The sequence below is a fragment of the Sorex araneus genome, chromosome 2 (assembly GCF_027595985.1).
Source record: "Sorex araneus isolate mSorAra2 chromosome 2, mSorAra2.pri, whole genome shotgun sequence".
NCBI lineage: Eukaryota > Metazoa > Chordata > Mammalia > Eulipotyphla > Soricidae > Sorex > Sorex araneus.
In genome coordinates this window covers 329,208,874-329,229,462 of record NC_073303.1, presented here as the reverse complement: position 1 = coordinate 329,229,462, position 20,589 = coordinate 329,208,874, and the positions used below count along the sequence as shown (strand labels likewise).

The 20,589-nt window shown below is 40.2% G+C and overlaps 1 protein-coding gene and 1 non-coding gene across 7 annotated transcripts in view; one reads left to right on the top strand and one right to left on the bottom strand.

Annotated features, from left to right (window-relative positions):
• The window catches only part of DLGAP1 (DLG associated protein 1), a 938,748-nt gene that overhangs the window by 440,010 nt on the left and 478,149 nt on the right, over nucleotides 1-20,589 (bottom strand). The gene's annotated exons all lie outside the window — the stretch shown is intronic.
• LOC129403075 (small nucleolar RNA SNORA48) lies at nucleotides 17,617-17,750 on the top strand. The gene has a single exon (XR_008629059.1). It is a non-coding gene; the product is annotated as a small nucleolar RNA SNORA48 (small nucleolar RNA).

Here is a 20,589-nt window from a genome sequence, read left to right as displayed (position 1 = left end):
TACCTCCTGATACCCAAGTTTTTATTAATCTTTTAATATCTGAATATACCTTATGAACCAACGGGATATCACAGAAACTCCCTCAGAGACTTTAAGCCCACCAATAGCATGTGGGCTTGTGCCTTGCTCTATCAGATCATTTGCTCAGGAATAAGCTGTCATATTGTAAGGACACTCATGCACACTGGGGTTCATTCACAGGACTAGAAGTCAAGGCCAACAGTCAACTCCCAGGAGCCAGAGTGAACTTTGCAGCTACATGAGTAAACCATTGCATAATCAGCAACTTCAGGCCCCGTGAAGTAGCGGACTCTGAAATTAAAAGATGCCTAACATTTCTATTTTATTTTTTTAATTAAAGTGAATCACCATGAGATAGTCACAAGCTTTCATGTTTGAGTTACAATCTCACAATAATCAAACACCCATCTCTCCACCAGTGCACATTCCCCACCACCGATATCCCGGGTATACCCCCACTTTCCCACCCTCCCCCTGCTTCCACGGCAGACAATATTCCCCATACTCTCTCTCTACTTTGAGCATTATGGGTTGCAACACAGACACTGAGAGGTCATTATGTTTGGTCCATTATCTACTCTTGGTACACATCTCCCATCCCGACTGATTCCTCGAGCCATCATTTTCTTAGTGATCCCTTCTCTATTCCATCTGCCTTCTCCCCTACACTCATGAAGTAGCCTTCCAGCTATGGGGCAATCCTCCTGGCCCTTGTATCTACTGTCCTTGGGTGTCAGCCTTATGTGATGTTATTCTATACTCCACAAATGAGTGCAGTCCTTCTATGTCTGTCCCTCTCTTTCTGACTCATTTCACTTAGCATGATACTCTCCATGTCTATCTACTTATAAGCAAATTTCATGACTTCATCTCTCCTAACAACTGCAGTTTCTTAAATCAATCATCTGTTTTAGGGCACTTGGGTTGTTTCCAGATTTTGGCTATTGTGAACAGTGCTGCGATGAATATATAGGTACAGATGTCGTTTCTACTGTGGTTTTTTGCATCCTTGGAATATATTCCCAGAAGTGGTATTGCGGTGTCATGTGGAAGCTCAATTTCTTGTTTTTGAAGGACTGTCCATATTGTTTTCCAGAAAGGCTGGACCAGTCAGATGCCTAACATTTCTGCCATAATCTTTAGTGTGGTCTCATGAGGGAGTCCCAGCTACAGCATGCAAAATGTACTATCACTATCATCCTGTTGATCCTCGATTTGCTCAAGTGGTCCTAGCAACATTTCCATTCAACCTGCCCTAAGATTTTAGCAGCCTCTCTTCACTCGTCCTTCCTAACGGTGCCACATTATCATTGTTACTGTATTTGGCATATGAATATGTCACAGGGAGCTTGCCAGACTCTCCCGTGTGGGCAGGAAAACTTTCGGTAGCTTGCCAGGTTCTCTGAGAAGAACAATAATATAAGATGTCACGTGGCCACAGCCTTGCACTTCTGGTAGCTTGATTTTACAGTCTCTGGATGTTGGGTGTTGATGGGATTACATGGTACCTGGGGCGTTTCTGGGTGTAACCGCCTAGCTACTGGAAATGGGGGATCTGGGTGGAAGAGGCCCAGTCCCCAATATGAGCAGGCTTGGAGATCTCAGCCCCAGGTCCCGTACACCTGGTTCCTCTGCCAGTTCCTTCATGCATGAAGCTCGTCCAGAAGTATAAAGAGGGGCCTTGAGTATGGCTGTGGCTGGGTTCCAGAGGACTTCAGCTGCCAGGGCTCTGCTCAGGGTGGGGAGGGAAACTCAACCCACCCACTCTGAGGGTCTCTGGTGAAGACAGCCAGATGCAGGGGCAAGAGACTCTGCATCGCTCTTTTCCGGGAGCTTGGCTTTATAGAAACTGTGGATAAAAATGGTTATTTTTGTTTTTTGGGCCACACTTAGTGGTGCTTAGGAATTATTCCTGGCTTTGCACTCAGGATTCATTTCTGGTAGGGCTTGAAGAACCATGTGCCATACTGGGGATTGAACCGGGTTGGTCACATGCAAGGCAAGCGCCCTACTCACTGTACTATTGCTTCAGCCTTAATTGTGTTACTTTAAATTAAGTTTTAAGTAATTTGCTTGGCAATAGTAGATAAGTTGACTCCATTATACCAGAGACTATTTGTTCACTGGGAACTGCATTCTCAAGCAAAAGCATAGTATGTTTTAAGATTTATCATTATCTTCTCCTTAACTGTTGGGAAGGTGCTAAAAGCAGGACTACTTCAGTCAAAATAAGGAACCACTTGATTCTGACAAAATCAAATCCTGTAAAACTGTTCCTTGGGAAGGAAGTGTTGGGATTATAGTTAACCTTAGAAGCATCCTTAAAAGACAAAATAGTCTGAACAAACAGTGGTTTTCATTAGTGCTCCCTTTCTTCCATCAACCATCCTTCTGAAAAATTATCACCTTGATCTCCTTGATCTGAAACCTCTTCTGTTTGTTTTCTTCATAGAGATTTGAAGACAGAGTAGATATAAACAGATGCATGACACGATTTTTGCATTTCCAGATTTTGAGTACTTAAAAAATTCTCACAGAAAGATTAGAGAGAAGACAGAATTATGTATGAAATATCTTTTTAGTCTATTAAGGAACTTGACAGGAGCAAATGAACACTTCAGTGCCTTAGAATTGAGAAAGCCACAGGCTCTGAAATAGAAATAGCTTTTTTATAAGAAATGATGCCTGCTGGTTTGCCACAATAATTTAAAGGTAAGACAATACTGTAACGATAAAATTATAGTAAATTAAAAGATCATGGAACTTGTCACCTGAGGTGAAAACATTCACCTCTCATTGAACTCAGAGCTTGCCTGTGATCTGTGCTTGGCTATGATCTTCTCCTGTCAGAGAGGGAAGATGGTGCAGTATAGCAGGCTCAACTAGAAATGGAAACAGCAAGACAAAGAGGCATGCGCACTGGCTACCTGGCTAATGGAAAGCTCAGACTTCAGAGATGTATCACTCCATTGGGGCCACTGGGCCTGAACTGAGATTGTGGCAAGAGTCCTGGGGACAGGAGCCAAGACTGAGAAAAGATAGAAGGACTCTTGACAAATGAAAATAGGAATAAAACATAAAAAAATACGTTGAGACAGAGGTTATATCCCAGAATATGTAGTCAGGAAATTCCAGAAGAGACGAAGGAGAAAACTGTAAGATTAGAAGTTGGATGAATAGAACAGGAAGAGAGAAGTGAAGGGAAAGAAACTCCTCTTCTTGTTTCTCCTCTTCCTTTTATTTTTCTGTTTATTCTTTCTTTCTTTCTTTCTTTCTTTCTTTCTTTCTTTCTTTCTTTCTTTCTTTCTTTCTTTCTTTCTTTCTTTCTTTCTTTCTTTCTTTCTTTCTTTCCTTCCCTCCCTCCCTCCCTCCCTCCCTCCCTCCCTCCCTCCCTCCCTCCCTCCCTCCCTCCCTCCCTCCCTCCCTCCCTCCCTCCCTCCCTCCCTCCCTTCTTTCTTTCTTTCTTTCTTTCTTTCTTTCTTTCTTTCTTTCTTTCTTTCTTTCTTTCTTTCTTTCTTTCTTTCTTTCTTTCTTTCTTTCTTTCTTTCTTTCCCTACCTGCCAGTGCTTAGGGGTTACTCCAGATCTGTGCTCAGGGATCACTCCTGGTGGTGGTCAGGGGACCTTATATGGTCCTGGGGATTGGGATCTGCCACATGCAAAGCATCAACATTGACCCCTCTACTATCTCTCCAGCCTAGGAAAAATATTTATATAAGAGAACAGTTACCAGGTCTACCTTATCCAATTTAGAATAACAAAAGTTAATTTGTTATTTAAAAATTGTTTACTTAAATAGCACAGAGGTAGGGTGTTTGCCTTGCACATGGCTGACCCAGGTTCAAATCCCAGCATTCCATATGGTCTCCCGAGCACTTCTAGGAGTAATTCCTGAGTGCAGAGCCAGGAGTAACCCCTGTGCATAGTCGGGTGTGACCCCAAACAAACAAAAATTATTTACTTAGACACTGTGATTCACAAAGTATTAATTACTGAGTTGCAGGCATCGTGTTAAAACTTCAGGGCCCCTGCTGGTGTCTGCATTCCTCCACCAATGTACTCAGGGTCCCTCCCTGCCTCAATATGTCACTGTCACCCCATAGCTCATCGACTTGCTCTAGTGGGCACCGGTATTGTCTCCATTGTCAGACTCATAGTTACTGTTTTTGGCATATCGAATACGCCACAGGTAGTTTGCCAGGCTCTGTCGTGTGGGCGAGATACTCTCGGTAACTTGCCAGGCTCTCCCAGAGGGGCGGAGAAATTAAAACCGGGTTGATTGTGTGCAAGGCAAACGCCCTACCCGCTGTGCTATCACTCCAGCTCTGCCTCAATATACACATTTTAAAGTTCAATTACCCTAGTTTGGGTCTCAAGTGTATAATAGTGTTGGTTCTAAAGGTCTTGAAGAATCACCACCTTCCCTCTAAAACCTGTGTCCATGGCCTCTTACCTCCAGGCCACATTTTTCTACTTGCCCCTTTATTGCTCTCTTTCCTTGCTATATTATTTTGTTATCAAGGGCCAGAAGTTAGCATTTATTGAGGGCCTTCACTATATGCCAGCCATAGTCCACAAACATGGATTCTGACAACAGATTCATTACTTTTTCAACTGTAAACAGAGAAACCGAGGCTATAGAAGAGATTGCCCAAGCCCTAGTACTGAAAACACTGGTGTTGAAAACAGGTCTCTTACTGCAGTGTCTGGGTCTTCATTTCCACCTGACATGAGCTCATTCCTGGGGAGGGAAAAACTTCCCTGGGAGGGAAAAATAATGTGGGTTCTAGAAACAGAAGATGTTTTAGAGGAAAACCATATTAAGACTTGGAAGTCAGTATTTAGAAGGATGAGTAAATCTGTTAGATCTGAATTGGTGACAGTCAAATCTGCTCTAAAAAGGAGGCTGCCTTATTTTATTCTGGCATCTGTCCCAAATAGGATAAAAGAGAACACAGTGAGGTACCCTTTCCCTTCAGTGTCATCTAAGTCAGTGCGTAACAGAGGTAAGACCAAAACCCTTGGTCTGTTCTGCAGAAATGTGGTTTTGCAATGTATTGAACATACTAAATAATTTTTAAAATTAAAATAATTTGTTTTCAAAATTCTTATAAAAGTTCTTTGTCCAAACTAAGATGATGATTTTTTTTCCCCCAATAGGGATTAGATATCAAGGGAGTGATTTGGGTAGGGTTTTGGAAATAGGAATTCTGTTGGCTGTTGGGGATTAATCTAAAGAATCAAAGTATAGATCATACATTTTTAAACTTTTTTTTTTAACTAAACCATCTCTTGATGTAGCTATTTTAAAAAAGAAATAAGTTAATTCATTTAATGCTTTTTTTTACTACTTGGAGAAAAATGTTAGTTTTTGGCTCTCCCTTCAGTTTTCTATTTCAGATCTTCTTCAGTGCCCCCACCCCAGCTGCCCCCCCCAGATTGTTTACTCCTCTCAGATCTACCTTCTATCTTAACTTTTACCAAAGATTATCATCTTCCATTTGTGAATCTGCCTACTTCTGTCATTTTCCAAGGAAAAAGAGGTAATTATACCAATAAATATTTTAGCAAGGAGAAAGGGGGAAAACATGGAAAAACAAACACCACAAACTTTGAAAGTTAGGATTCTAAAATTGCCAGGTTTTCCAGTATGAGTGTGAAGCAGTTTTGATTTGGTCTTCACCAAAGAACTCATTCAAATCAATTTGAAAGTGATAAAATAAAAAGATGGAGGATTAACTACTGGGAAAGAGATTTTTATTTTTCTGGCATAGGGAAAAGAAAATCACTGCCAGGAAACAGTCCAGGCCTAACATAAAATTATCCTCTTTGTAAATTTGCAAATCAGCACAACTGGTCAGCCATTGGAGAGGGGAGATAAGTGACTGTAAACCATACCAGAGGAAAAAATGGCATTAAAAATCAACCACAATTCAAATAAAATATCCCATGCCTCAATTTTTTTTTCAAAATTTTATCAAAGTATCATAAAACTGCTACACTGGTTTTCAAAATTATTTTATTTTTTATTATTTGGTCCAACTATCACTGTATCACTGTATTGCTGTCATCCCGTTGTTCAATTTACTCGAGCGGGCACCAGTAATGCCTCCATTCGTTCCAGCCCTGAGATTTTAATAGTCTCTCCTTATTCATCTTTCCCAATGATTGGAGGCTCTTTCAGGGTCAGGGGAATGATACCTGTTATTGTTACTTATTTGGCATATTGAATACACCATGGGGAGCTTGCCAGGCTCTTCCATGATGGTCCAACTATACCCATCCTTAATTTCAAATGTTTTCACTAACATCTTTGTAATTCCAAAAACTTTCTTACTTTTCAGAGAACAAAAGTTGACAAGTTTTTTCCTTAAGATTTGTTATTATAATTCTTGAGACATTTTATGGGAGACATAGGATGGCAGAAAATACATAAGAAAATTGCAGGACTAGAGAGAAAATTATATTCTTCTTAGTTATTTCAGGATTATTAAGACAAATTTTCAAGTCGAGTGGGACATTTGAGGGAACCAAAAGATAGTAAGATCATATCTTTCAGGAAGAAAAACCATTTCACTTCCTTCAAAATAATTTTCATGTGTTCAGTTTTTAGTGCCAAATGAAAAAATATCGAGGAAGTTTATATCGACTCCTTTCCTCTTTTCTATGATGTATCAAATAATGTGCTTAGCCACTGACTCCACCACTGAAGCCATGAAGCATGGTTGGCCAAGCATCTCTGGGAGTGGCCTAAGTATTGCTTGAGAGGCCCCCTTGCAAAAGAAATGAAACTGCACATCTACAAAAAATAATAATATTTTCTGGCATTGTGACCATGCCCATAATCTCAGACTAGGGTTGCCCATTGAAAACAGCTGTTTGAGTGACACTGCCCCCTCCCATCCCCCCTCCCGCCTCTCCCTCCTTTGCTCACCACATCATTATTCAGGTTCCCCTGTGGTGCAGTGACTGAACAAAGATGACTAGGAGGCCTCTGACTACTGCAAAGGTTTTATAATTGAGTGAACCAGGTTAGCCTGACAACAAACCTGCAACTTAAATTTCAGTTCCAATTCCAACAGACTTGTGCTTCAATTGGTTGACCATAGAGGTGTTACAAAAGAGTAGATTGGAGAATAAATTAAAAAAAGCATTGCAAATACTGGCAGTGGAGAGGATAAATTTGACATATATACTCATCTGTCAAATTTACATGAGATTGCTTACAGAAATATGACCCATGAGTCATCTTTACATACCAGTAAGTAGGTGAAAGCTACTGAGGATATAGAACAGTTTGTTTTTATTGCTATAGAATCATAAGTAATAAAATATACTGATAGGCAGTGGAGATTTATAATAAATAAGCAATTAGATTATCTTTAAGCTATTCAGGATAGTTTGCTACATACTGTTCCCTTAATATCCAAGGCCATTTACCTACTTATTCATAGGAGGATTTATCTAAATATTCAGTTCTACAAAGGTTAGGCTGTATGTTCTGCTTTCAGAAGACTGAGGGGTCTCTCCAAGTTTGTGGTAAACCAAATATACAGCATAGGAAAACGAGCAAAATATTTTTCAAAAATATTCTAATAATTTTTTTATCCATATCTTTGAGTTAACAAGCCTTTATATATCCTTAGATCCTGTGGCATCCTAAGGAAATTGTTTAAACCATGAAATATTAATGCTTTGATTATGTAAAATATCTGATATTTCAATCAGTATGACAGACTAAGCTTTTATGTCATTATGTATTTAAAAATACATACATATCACATATTTGACATTTATTCCATTTATAGCATAAATCTCCTAAAACTTTTGAATTTCCCAAGTAATTAAAAAATGTATGTGCTCTTATGTTAAACGGTTTTCATTATCACCTACAGAAGGGCTATTTGTGGGAATAATCAACCTTATTACAATTAGAACAGTTAGAACTTTTAGTTCTGCCCTGACCTCGGTGGGAGGGAAGAGATATGAAACTAGTACCAAAGCCCAATGATTTAATAAACCATGCTGTGTGATGGAGTCACTATATAAATCCCAAAAGGGCAGGATTAGAAGAGCTTCCAAGCTGGTGAGCAAGAATTGGGAGATGAGTCACTTCACATTTTCCCATACCGTTCTCTGTTTGTCTTTATTTGGTTGTTGATTTGTACATGTTAATATATTTTGTGGTAGACTGATATGCTTCTGAGTAAACTAGTATTTAAAGTTAGTTCCTGGAGTGCCCTAGCAAAGTAATCAAACTTATGGAGGGGGCCGTGGGAACACTTGATATACACTCCTTTGGTTAGAGTGTATATCTGTATCTCTGGAATATATCTTAACTCCTTTGGTTAAAAGGAGTGTATATCAAGTGTATAAACAATCTTTATGTCTGAAGTGAGGGAGAGAGAGGGAAGTGGTCTAGTGGAACTGAAACCTGAGCTTTTGGGGTATGACACCATCTTCAATGTCAAAATGGAAATAAATTATAGGCCACTCAGCTTGATGTAAAGGGAAACAGCCTTCATTGCCACTGCAACTGTGTGCAGTATCATGTTAGATATCTTTGGATTTTTTGTAAGACTTGAATACGATAAAGCATGGCTAAGTGGACTTCAATGACTTAGATGAAATGATTTTGTCAGGGTTTTTGTTTGAAATTATTTTTGTGTCCCTGAGTGTAGTGATAAAGAAAAGCTATTTTTAAAATTATTATTTTGAAAGACAATTCATCTCTTACCCAAATATTAGTAAATACCAGTATTAGCTGGTTTCAATATATGAAAGCTATAGCAATTGTTCTCCTGCCCCTGTGCCTGGCTGTCTTCAACGGGGCATCTTGGAGGGGGGTGGGTTGAGTTTCCCTCCCTGCCCTGAGCAGAGCCCCAGCAGCCAAAGACCTCTGGGACCCAGCCACAGCTATGCTCAAGGTTGCTCTTCACATACTTGGACGAGCCTCACACATGAAGGAACCAGCAGAGGAACCCAGGTGTACGGGACCTAGGGCTGAGATCTCCAAGCCTGCTCGGATTGGGACTGGGCCTCCTCCACCCAGATCCCTCTTTTTCCAGTAGCTAGGCAATCACACCCAGAAACTGCACCCCTTCCAGTGCCGTGTAATCCCATGAATGACCAAGATCCAGAAACTACAGAACACAGCTCCCAGAAGCGACCTCTTACTGTCTAGTTCTCCCTCTTGGAGAACGCAGCAAGCTACCAAGAGTATCCTGCCCACCTGGCAAAGTCTGGCAAGCTCCCTGTGGTGTATTCGATATGCCTAAAACAGTAACAATGATGGGTCTCATTCCCCTGACCCTGAAAGAGCCTCCAATGTGGCACCGTTGGGAAGAACGAGTAAAGAGAGGTTGCTAAAATCTCAGGGCTAGGACAAATGGAAACGTTACTGGTGCCAGCTTGAGCAAATCGATGAACAGTGGAATGACAGCGATACAGTGATACAATGATAGCAATTGTTCACCATTTAAAAATGCAATGCAATGACATTTTAAGGAAAAAAGGTTAAATGGGAAAAAGACAAAGTCTTTAAAAAATAAAAATCATACCACAGAATAAAGCTCTCATTCCAAACAGATTATCTTAAAAGCATTTCTTATTTTCATCCTAAATTAGAATGATGTTTATATGATGCCAGTCAGAAAAGCAATAGACATGAGGACACTGTCTTTATTCCAAAGCCTCTAATACCAAATTGCTAAAACACAATTTTTGATGTAAAATGGTGTGAACAGATTTTATTTTAATCGACACATTTGAAGTTGAGTAATAAGATGGGTGAAAAAATTAAACACTGAATGTATTTCAATGAAAAATTAAACAATTTGATATTTTTACTAATAAGAAAAATAACAAACTCATGCCAGGAAGTCCCAGTCAGTGATTTTCAAGCGAATATTACTTGACTTGTGTCCTTAGTGTCAAGCACTAGATTAAAAATAAATAAAAGACTTCAAATTGTAAGAAAGATATGAAGGAGCATCTGGAGATCATACTAAATAGAGATTAGGAACTTCTCAAAGGACCCATACAGTGCTTAAGAGATGAAGTACTTGCCTAAAGCAGGGTCCCAAGGAATGGACTCTACCTCCTCCCTGGAAAATAAAACAATGGAAAAAGTAAAGTGGATTTTATATAAGTTTGTATAAAATAACACCTTCCAAAGCATTGGACAGCAGGCAATGAAGGACAGTGATCCATCCCTGGGAGATGGGCAGGAAATGAGATGAGCTTGACAACTGTTCCTGCTTATGCCAGAGGGCTTTCAAGCCAGGGTGCAGGCAGACTCTCTGACTTGTGAAACAGAGTGCAGTCAGGGAGGGAGAGAAGAAGAGAGAGCAAAGGAGAGGGAGAGAGAGATGGGGAGGGAGGAGACTCACTGAAAGCTGCAGAGACACACAGAGTCCAACCAGCACATCCTAAGAAGAAGCTAGAGAGGAGTGTGTGGGGATTGCACAGGGTGAGACAGTGGGAAGAGTCATCAGGAAGGTCTTGCAGTAGCTAACTTTTCATTATGATTGCTCCAGACTTTTCTGACCAATAATCATAAAAGCAGGACTTCAAAGATCAAGCTGTTTTCAAGCAATGTGACACTACCACAAAATGAAGTTCAAGAATACTTCTATAAATAAAAAAGTGAGTCCAGGGGCCAGGGGTAGTACAGCGAATAAGGAATTTGTCTTTCATGAAGCCACCCTGGGTTCTATCCCCAGATCCCATATGGTCCCCTGAGCACTGCCAGGAGTAATTCCTGAGTGCAGAGCCAGGAGTATCAGAGTCAGGAGTAACCCCTGAGCATCACCGGGTGTGACCCAAAAAGAAAAAAAAAAAAGTGAGTCCACCACCCAACAAGTTTCAACCCAACATATCTGGTTATCAAACACAAAGTGAAACAGGCACAGCAGGTCTAAAAGACACTCAAATTGATTTTCTAGAAATAAAACAAGTACATGTGAGGTGAAAAAATACTACATAGGATTTATGTCATATAAGAAAGAGGTGAATCTGAAAATGTATCACTGTAGCACTGTCATCCCATTGCTCATCGATTTGCTCGAGTGGGCACCAGTAACATCTCCATTGTGAGACTTGCTGTTACTGTTTTTTTTTTTTTGCATATCAAATATGCCACAGGTAGCTTGCCAGGCACTGCCGTGCGAGTGGGATACTCTCGGTAGCTTGCTGGGCTCTCTGAGAGGGGTGGAGGAATTGAATCCGGGTCGGCTGCACGCAAGGCAAACGCCTTCACCCACTGTGTTATCACTCCAGCCCTATCTGAAAATGTAGAAGTAGAAACTATCCAAAATGAAAACACTGAGAGACAAAGGAAAAATAACTATAAAAGTAATCACAAAGCATCAATGAGCTTGGACTACAATAAGCAGAAAAATATATGTATAACTGGACTCTGAGAATAGAGTTAATGAAGAAAGAATGGTTACTCTGATAAAACAATAAATTGCCTAACCTAAGACACAATACTAAGGTATAAGCATAACCACATACAGAGCGGGTGACAGGCAATCTATAAATCAGCTCTAGATGCAGCACTGCAGAGGTGGCCTGGTGGTCCCCAGCATTGCATGTCCCTAGCATTGAACTATCTGGCCAGTTGGTCAAGTGTGACTGGGAGTGGCTCCTGGACCCTGCTGAGCATTGTGTGGGCAGGGAACCCCTGTTCACCCCCCCATTCTAGTAACCAATATCTTTCAAGTAAAAAAAGGCCAAATTTTAATAACTTTAATTCAATATACCAGAAATTGATATTTCAATATGTACTCAACATAAAATTATTCATGGAAAATTGTTAATTTTTTTATACTAAAGTGCAGAATACAATGTGAGATTGGTGGGTTTCTGTTTAATGAAGCTCATTTCAAGTGCTCAATAGCCACATGGTAAATGTCTAATGTTAAGAGGCTCAAATATCTCTTCCTTCACAGTCCTTCTGTGATTACTACTTGATATTCAGTATCTTTAGATTTTCACTAGATTCTTTCTCTCCACCTTTAAACTGTTCAGCTCTCTCTTAGAAATCCTTCACTTGAATCAGAACTGCTTTCAGTTCCATTCCTCAATTTCCTACCCCTGATTAGTGCTTTAAAATACACCAGCACGCCTTGGCTGCATTTGCCAGTGCCAACAGCTCTCTCCTTCCAAGACCCTTGTTGCCTTTAAGGCTGCTTATTAATCCCCACTCCCACCACTTACTTCTACAGATACATCTTAACAAAGCAGTGGGGGCAGGCAGAGGCTCTGCCTTAATTCCATCATTAAGGGCTGGAGCGATAGCACGGTGGTTGAGCGTTCACCTTTCATGCGGCCGACCCAAGTTGGATTCCTCCGCCCCTCTTGGAGAGCCCGGCAAGCTACCGAGAGTATCGAGCCCGCGCGGTAGAGCCTGGCAAGCTACGCATGCATATTGGATATGCCAAAAACAGTAACAATAAGTATCTCAACGAGAGACGTTACTGCTGCCCGCTCGAACAAATCGATGAGCAACGGGATGACAGTGATTATCATTAAGGAAATATGTTTACAATGGTGTATGTAGTTATCTCAGGTCATTTTTTAAAAGTCAGTTTTCAGCTCCATTTCTTCCTGTCTGAATTCTCTCTTCTCCCCCTGTCATTCTTACTCCGTCAAATACGAGGGCAAACCAGACACTGTTTGTTTTTATGAGCATAGGGCAGGAAGGTCAATGAAGGGCCTCGTTTGCAGCCTTGTCCAATTTCCTTCCTAGTTGAATTCACCCCCTGTCCCAAGCGACATATACACAGACATCTGTGAGTGTGACCAAGCTCTCCCCAGACTCCCTGCTCTGCACTAAGCTGTGTCTCAGCCATCCTTGGGCTGCACACCCTAGGGCCTCGACAGCCACTGGAGGGCAGACCTAGGGAAGAGCAGTGCAAGCACTGGAGTGAAGCAACTTGGGGATTCCAGTGCCCCACAGTCTTAGAGCACAGCTTCCGTGGGGTGATGGAAGCAGGATTTCTGGGGGTTCCTCCTGACACTGGAAGGGAGTTGTCCAGAAAACAGCCATAACAGACCTTGTGAAGCAGGGTCCTGATGCTGAGATGTCAGAACAGATGCTAATGTGAGCTAGCAGATTCTTGAACTCTGTTACAGAGGTTTCTGTTTCTGCAGACCATTGGGCAATTCTAATACTTTGTTCTCTGGAGCAAGGTAATCACTCAGCTATTGTTTGTTTTTTTCTCTTTATATCTAAGAGTATCTGAAATTTAAAAGCATGTTATATACTATGACACTGATAGGGATACGATTTTTCTTTTACTGTTGTCCCATTGTTCATCGATTTGCTTGACCAGGCACCAGTATTGTCTCCATTGTGAGACTTGTTACTGTTGGAGCGATAGCACAGTGAATAGGGCATTTGCCTTGCATGCGGCCGACCTGGGTTCGATTCCTCCATTGCTCTCAGAGAGCTGGCAAGCTACCGAGAGTATCCCACCCGCACGGCAGAGCCTGGCAAGCTACCCGTGGCGTATTCGATATGCCAAAAACAGTAACAAACAAGTCTTTCTTTTACTATCATTTCTAATATCCCAATTCCTCTTCAATTTACTGAAATAAATTCCCTAATATTTATGCCATAAAGATTGCATCATTTGGTAAACTTTGGTGCAAACATTTGTGTTCCCATGTATATTTGAGTATGAACTACATACAGAGTAGTACTTTCTTTTAGCACTTTGAAAAACTGATCCCAAACTATAGCAAATAGATTCTCCCTGCTCCTTACTTTTATGTAATGTTTCTGTGTCCATCATTCTGCTGTTCCCTAGACTAGAACCTATTTATAGGGGTATTTCTGAGGATTCTGGAGTGACAGCATTCCTACCAACAATGAATGATGGTTCCTTTCTCAAAACCCTGCCAACACTCTTTTCAGACTTACTGATATATGCCATGTCTGTTAGTTCTAGTTCTTCACCTATATCTTCATTAAATTTTGATATATTGCTTTTAAAACAACATAATCTTCAACTTGATTTTATTTTTTCAAATTTTATAATGTGATTATTAGAAACTTTATGTTTGTGCATGGAATTCCCATTACATTTCTATTAGATAGCACTGCTCTCATTGCAAAAATCTTTCTGAAGATAAAATTAAGAGTGGGTTAATGGACTGGATTGAGTTTGTGTCTAGTCAGAATGCCCATCTATCCTCAAATCCCAAAACAAAAATGCAGAAGAGATGAACTGCGTTCCCAAGAGGGTTAGAGAAAATGGAAAGAACTTATAGTGTAAGCATATTCTTTGTTAAAATTTGTAATTTAGGTAACAGGTTATTATAGATAGGGAGGAAGGATAAAACTCAGGAAAAAAATTCAATGATTCCAGCTTGGGAAATGAGCTAATAAGTAGTCCTGTTAATGGCATAAATTGTGAAGGCATGCAGGCAGAAAGAAGTCAGTGGGGTATAAAGATTTTGAGTTATTTGACATGTGTTACTTGAGGTATCCCTAGATTATTCTCATGTACATCAATAGATGCCAGTACAGATAATGCTCGAAGGGTAGGGGCTCACAGAAATATATAGGGGTTTATCTGTACAGTGAATAAAATCACCTGAAGCATGCATCTCAGTGTGAATGCTTTGGAAAACTTACCATTTGAATGGACTAATAAGGACAAGACCTAAAGGAAAATAAGTTTTATTAAAAGGAACCTGGACAAACCTGTATATTACATGACCTAGCTTAGCAGTGGTATAGGGTAAATAATTCTTGTGGCCAACAGCTGCTTCTAATAACGCAGTGTTTTTCAGAAATTTCTAGAACTTGAAGCATCTTCTAATCAGTGGAAGTTTTTCTCAGTCAAGTGTTTTTAAGAAGAGGCACATAAATAAAAGGAGAAAACACAAACCTATGAACAAAGGAGTTTTGCCATGGAAACAAGGCAATTGCTCCTTGGTTTATGTTGGGATGAATGAATATTGCTTTTATTCCGCATGCTTATCAAAGATTCAAAGAGAATTTATGAGTTGTGGTAGGAAATGTAACCAAATTCGCGTTAACTCTAAACCAAAAGCAGAATGCTAGGACATTTCAGATTATAAGAACCTGACAAAAGGCGATTTCCATTGTTTGTAAATGCCAGAGCAATAGAATTTAAACATGGGATAAGAATAACTTTGTAAACAGCTTCAGGAATATGGTTTCTTTATTTCTCTTGTGTACCTTAAATCTGGAACATAAAATGCTGAACAATAACACAAAGCAAATAATCAAGGGCACATTTATTTGAGCTGAAATTGTAGGTCAGTATGGAGCTTCATTAATTTTCACGTTGAAGCCTATAAAATATTCTGGTGTACCTGAATGAAAAGAAAATTTGTTTGTAACAGTTTGAAAATACTAGCCTCAAGGCTTATTCTGAGTTGAAAACATAGCCTATTATCTGAACTAAAAATATTAAGGACAACATAAGGACATGAGATTTCTGGTTATATAATCCAAGCATTTGTCTTTAGGATTCAAGAAGGACAGATTTAAGAGTATGAATTTGTCAGTGATAGGAACAGTTCATTAATCCACATATTGGAGTCAATTCTGATAAAACTTGAATCAATTCCTTCAGAGGCACTATCACATTGTAGAAGAAAAGACTTAGTAATTCAACGTGCATGTGTGTTATACTCTTTTTGAAATAAGCCTTTGGTATCAGTGTATCACTGTCATCCCGTTGTTCGTCGATTTACTCGAGTGGGCACTAGTAACATCTTTATTACACTCAGCCCTGAAATTTTAGCAGCCTCTCCTTAATTGTCTTTCCCAATGATTGGAGGCTCTTTCAGGGTCAAAGGAATGAGACCTATTGTCACTGTTTTTGGCATATAGAATACATCATGGGTAGCTTGCCAGGCTCTGCCCTGTGGGCGGGATACTCTTGGTTGCTTGCCGGGCTCTCCAAGAGGGATGTATATATCTTTTACTGTATTTGGGATATGAATACGCCATGGAGAGCTTGCAAGGCTCTCCCTTGCGGGAAATAAACTCTTGGTAGCTTGTCAGGTTCTCCAAGAAGGAGAACAGGGCTATTAGATGCCCTTCTGGTAACTTAGTCTTACAGTCTCTGGATGTTGGCCATTGGGATTACACGAAGCTGGGGGCAGTTTGTGAGTGTGGCTGCCAAGCTACTGGAAAAATGGGGAATCTGGATGGAGAAGGCTCAGTCCCAATCCAAGCAGACTTGGAGATCTCAGCAGGCTTGGAGATGGTGACTCCATGCCAGGAGGGGCCACCACAGAGAGGCCCACGGGCACCCGGGAGCCAGCAGAGCCAGGGATGAGAATTTCCGTCAAGGAGATTTGTGAAGCCTTTGGTAAAGAAGGAAAAAAATACCTTCCTGCTTGGCATTTTCAACCTACTTGCCAAAATAATACTGATGATTATTTAAACAAATATTACTTAGATAATTTCAAAGAAATGTCCTGAAGAAACTATAGTGGAATAGTGATGGATAGTGTGGTTGGGAACATCATGGGGTTCGAGATGACCCTAGATACAAAGGAGATAGCAGCTATGAATGAATAAAGTCAAGAGGCAGGAGGAGTTTGTTAGCTGGAGGGGAAGGAAGCCAGAGTGGCAGACATTAAAAAGGCTGGGCAGATTAGAAGTGGTAAGAAAGGAGGGAAGAGAGCAGCGCCTAGCAGTGTAAGAGACCTAGAGTTTAATCTTCTATCTGGAGATATGGCACTAGCCTGGTCCTGCTAATGAGGGCCTGGAGCTAGATGAGATCATGGAGGGAGAAGAAGACAGTGAGGTAGAGTTCCAGGGCATTGCAGTATTTCAAGTTTCTCGTCTTCAGTAGAGGGAGCGAGAGCAATCATTTCTAAAAGAAGCAGAAGGCAAACCAGTTGACAGAAAGTCTAGAGAAGAGAGTGATTTTAAAAGGATTAATTAGGAGGCCAGACAGAGCACAGGAGGGTAGGCAAGTTGTCTGCTATGCGGCCACTTCAGCTGACTCTGATTCCATCCTGACACTGCCTAAGGTCCCTTGAGCATGAGCCAGGAATATCTCCTGACACCACCAGGTTTGTCCTGAAACCCTTCCTAAATAAATAAAAAATAGAGGACTGTCAGTTGACTGGTAAGATGCAGAAAGAAATCTGAGCAAAGGACCTAGGAAGATATAGACCCACAGTGACTTTATAAAACTTCAGAGACTATAGTTGTAGTTCCACCAGTAGTTATGCACAAGTAATATAAGATTTCCCTTCGAAATGGAGATTATAATATTAAATATAATGCGTTGCTTAAAGGAGCAAGTCATATACTTTTTGACATTTTATAGTTAAAAAAGATTTACATTTTTAGTTAGTTGTGACCTTTAAAAATCTTTATATAGCACTAAGATCATATTCTGAAGTAAAAGCTATTAGTGTGGAGCTTAGGTTGTGTCAATAACTTGGTACTTTATTCCTTTGGGTCAGAAATGTATCATTCACAAGCAATTTTTGTGAGTGAGGAAGTGCTCTCTGCTGTCGCTGTCACAGGCAGAACATACCTGCTTATTTGCAGAGAACACTTAGGTAATGCTATTTTTATCTTCAAAACAGTTATGGCTTGATAAGGGGGCATCTGGTTAGTGGTGCCCATCTCATAGAAGCCAGGGACATAGCAATTCCTTGTTCATTCTCATGTGACTTTTGTTCTATGCCCTTGTCTGGTTCATGCCCCTGAATACAGAATGAAAGAAACCAAAACCAAAACAAAATAAAACAAAACCACAAACAAACATCTATGGCTACCAATGTTGCCAGACACCATGATAGGCAAAAATAAAATTAATCATGAATGAAATACAGATCTGAGCTCTAGCAACTGGGGCCATTGCAGATATCTGCCCTGTGCTTTTGTATTTGATTTAGAGCAGTAATTGTCAACATATGTTGTCTGTATCAAACAGTCTCAGCAGAGCATGAGACATTATTAGAAATGTACACTCTAGGGACACATCCCAGCCCTAATGAATCAGCATCCCATTTTCACATGTCTTCCAGGCATTTCTCATGCATGTCCAGGGTTGAGAAGCACTGCAAGGAAGGCTATGTCATCTGAAGGGTCCATTTATTAAGCTACATTTAAAAATGGCAATGTCTCAGCAGTGTTCACAATAGCCAAAATCTGGAAACAACCCAAGTGCCCTAAAACAGATGACTGGTTAAAGAAACTTTGGTACATCTACACAATGGAATAATACTAAGCAGCTATTAGGAGAGATGAAGTCATGAAATTTGCTTATAAATGGATAGACATGGAGAGTATCATGCTAAGTGAAATGAGTCAGAAAGAGAGGGACAGGCATAGAAAGAGTGCACTCATCTGTGGAATATAAAATAACAGAGTAGGAGACTTACACCCAAGAACAGTAGTATATAATGCCAAGAGGTTGGCTCTATAGCTTGGAAGTGGGCCTCACATGTTGGTGGAAAGTCATCCCAGATAGAGAAGGGAACACCAAGTAAAATGTGATTGGAGATCCTGCGCGGGAAGGGAGATGCGTGCTGAAAGTAGACTAGAGACTGAACACAATGGTCACTCAATACCCCTGTTGCAAACCACAACACCCATAAGGAGAGAGAGAGAACAAATTGGAATGCCCTGCCACAGAGGCGAGGTGGGGTGGGGGGATGGGTTCGGGGGTGGGAGGGATACTGGGTTCATTGGTGGTGGAGAATGGACACTGGTGGAGGGATGGGCTCTCGAACATTGCATGAGGGAAAAACAAGCACGAAAAGGTGTGAATCTGTAACTGTACCCTCACTGTGACTCACTAAAACCAAAACGAAACAAAACAAAACAAAAAACAAAAGTAGAGAGAGAGTATGGGGATTATTGTCTGCCATGGAAGCAGGAAGAGGGTGGAAAAGGGGGGGTATACCCGGGATATCGGTGGTGGGGAATGTGCACTGGTGGAGGGATGGGTGTTTGATCATTGTGATATTGTAACCCAAACATGAAAGCTTGTAACTATCTCATGGTGATTCAATTTAATTAAAAAAATATAAATAAATAAAAATGGCAATGTCTAAGGAGAAGATACCATATACTAAATATGGCAAGACAGCATTTATCTCAGTTTTATCTCTGAAACTCATACTTATTTTGATTTCATGCTTATTTCAGTCTACTTTTGACTTCAGGCTATGTGGATCTATTTAAAATTGTTGTGTTTATTTATTTCCACCATGTAAGTAAAACTGTTGAGAGCTTCTGCAAAAATCACTAACTGTGTTCACTGATCCCAGTTCCAGCAGACTGCTCGGGACTGCAAGGGACCCTTAACACCACGTGGGAGCCACATTCTGTCTGCCAGTTCCCACCAGTGGTTCTGAGCAGTTGCTTGTTGATCCCATCAAAGAATCCTCCCTCTGACTCTTTCTGAACTTAATCCTAAAAATTTCCCAACTCTAACCCATCTTTCCTCTCTCTGTCATGCAAGAGATATAACTGCACAACTGCAAGCAGAAGGTGACTAGTCCCACCAATTCCCATTCTTCTGATCTTAAATCTATAATATTTGTTACATTTCCATCTGGCACATAAAACTGCAGAGTCATCCCAAAAAGAAAAGAGCAAATTCTTGTTTCAACTTTACATCATTTTGAAACGTATGATCTCAGCCTTTCATGTACCAAACTTTTTAGCACTCACCTGTCTCTCTATAGTCCCTTTAAACCAGTGGATCATTTTGCTCATGGTGGGTAATTTACTAATATTGGCACATGTGCTGCTGAAAGAAACATGAGTCAACTAATGTTGGAAAAGGTGATGAATGGGAACCTAATAGAAAACATGAAAATACATTAAAAACCCCACCTGAAATATATAATATCTCAAAACAATCATGAAAGTTTTAAATGATAACATCTTTGTAATTGGACTGGAGTGATAGCACAGCGGGTAGGGCATTTGCCTTGCACGAGGCCGGCCCACATTTGATTTCTCTGTCATTCTTGGAGAGCCCGGCAAACTACCAAGAGTATCCTGCCTGCATGGCAGAGCCTGGCAAGCTACTCATGGCATATTTGATATGCCAAAAACAGTAACAACAAGTCTCACAATGGAGACATTACTGGTGCCCACTTGAGCAAATCGATGAACAATGGGATGACAGTGCTACAGACAGTGCAGTGCTGATATCTTTGTAATTACATTCTAAGTCTTATCATTAAAAGATAATAATTTAATGACATTTTAAAAAAACATAGTAGTTCTTTTTGGAGGATGATTTAGAGCCAGTACCCAATTTGAACAAATATTATCTAAGAGATAACTGAAATTCAAAGAAAGTATTTTTTTTGAAACTTTAATTATATCCAGTCAAACCTATATTTGGAACAGTTAGTAAGTTATTTCATGTAAAAAAGTCTAACCATTTTTTTTTACTTTTTCCTTGCACAATGGCACGGAGCCTATGATAACAGTAATAACATTTTGTATCAAAAGAGAAATAATGAAGGGTCTATAACCCCTTTGTTATGGGTTACCATAATATATAGCAAAAAAAATTGGTAACAAAACAGC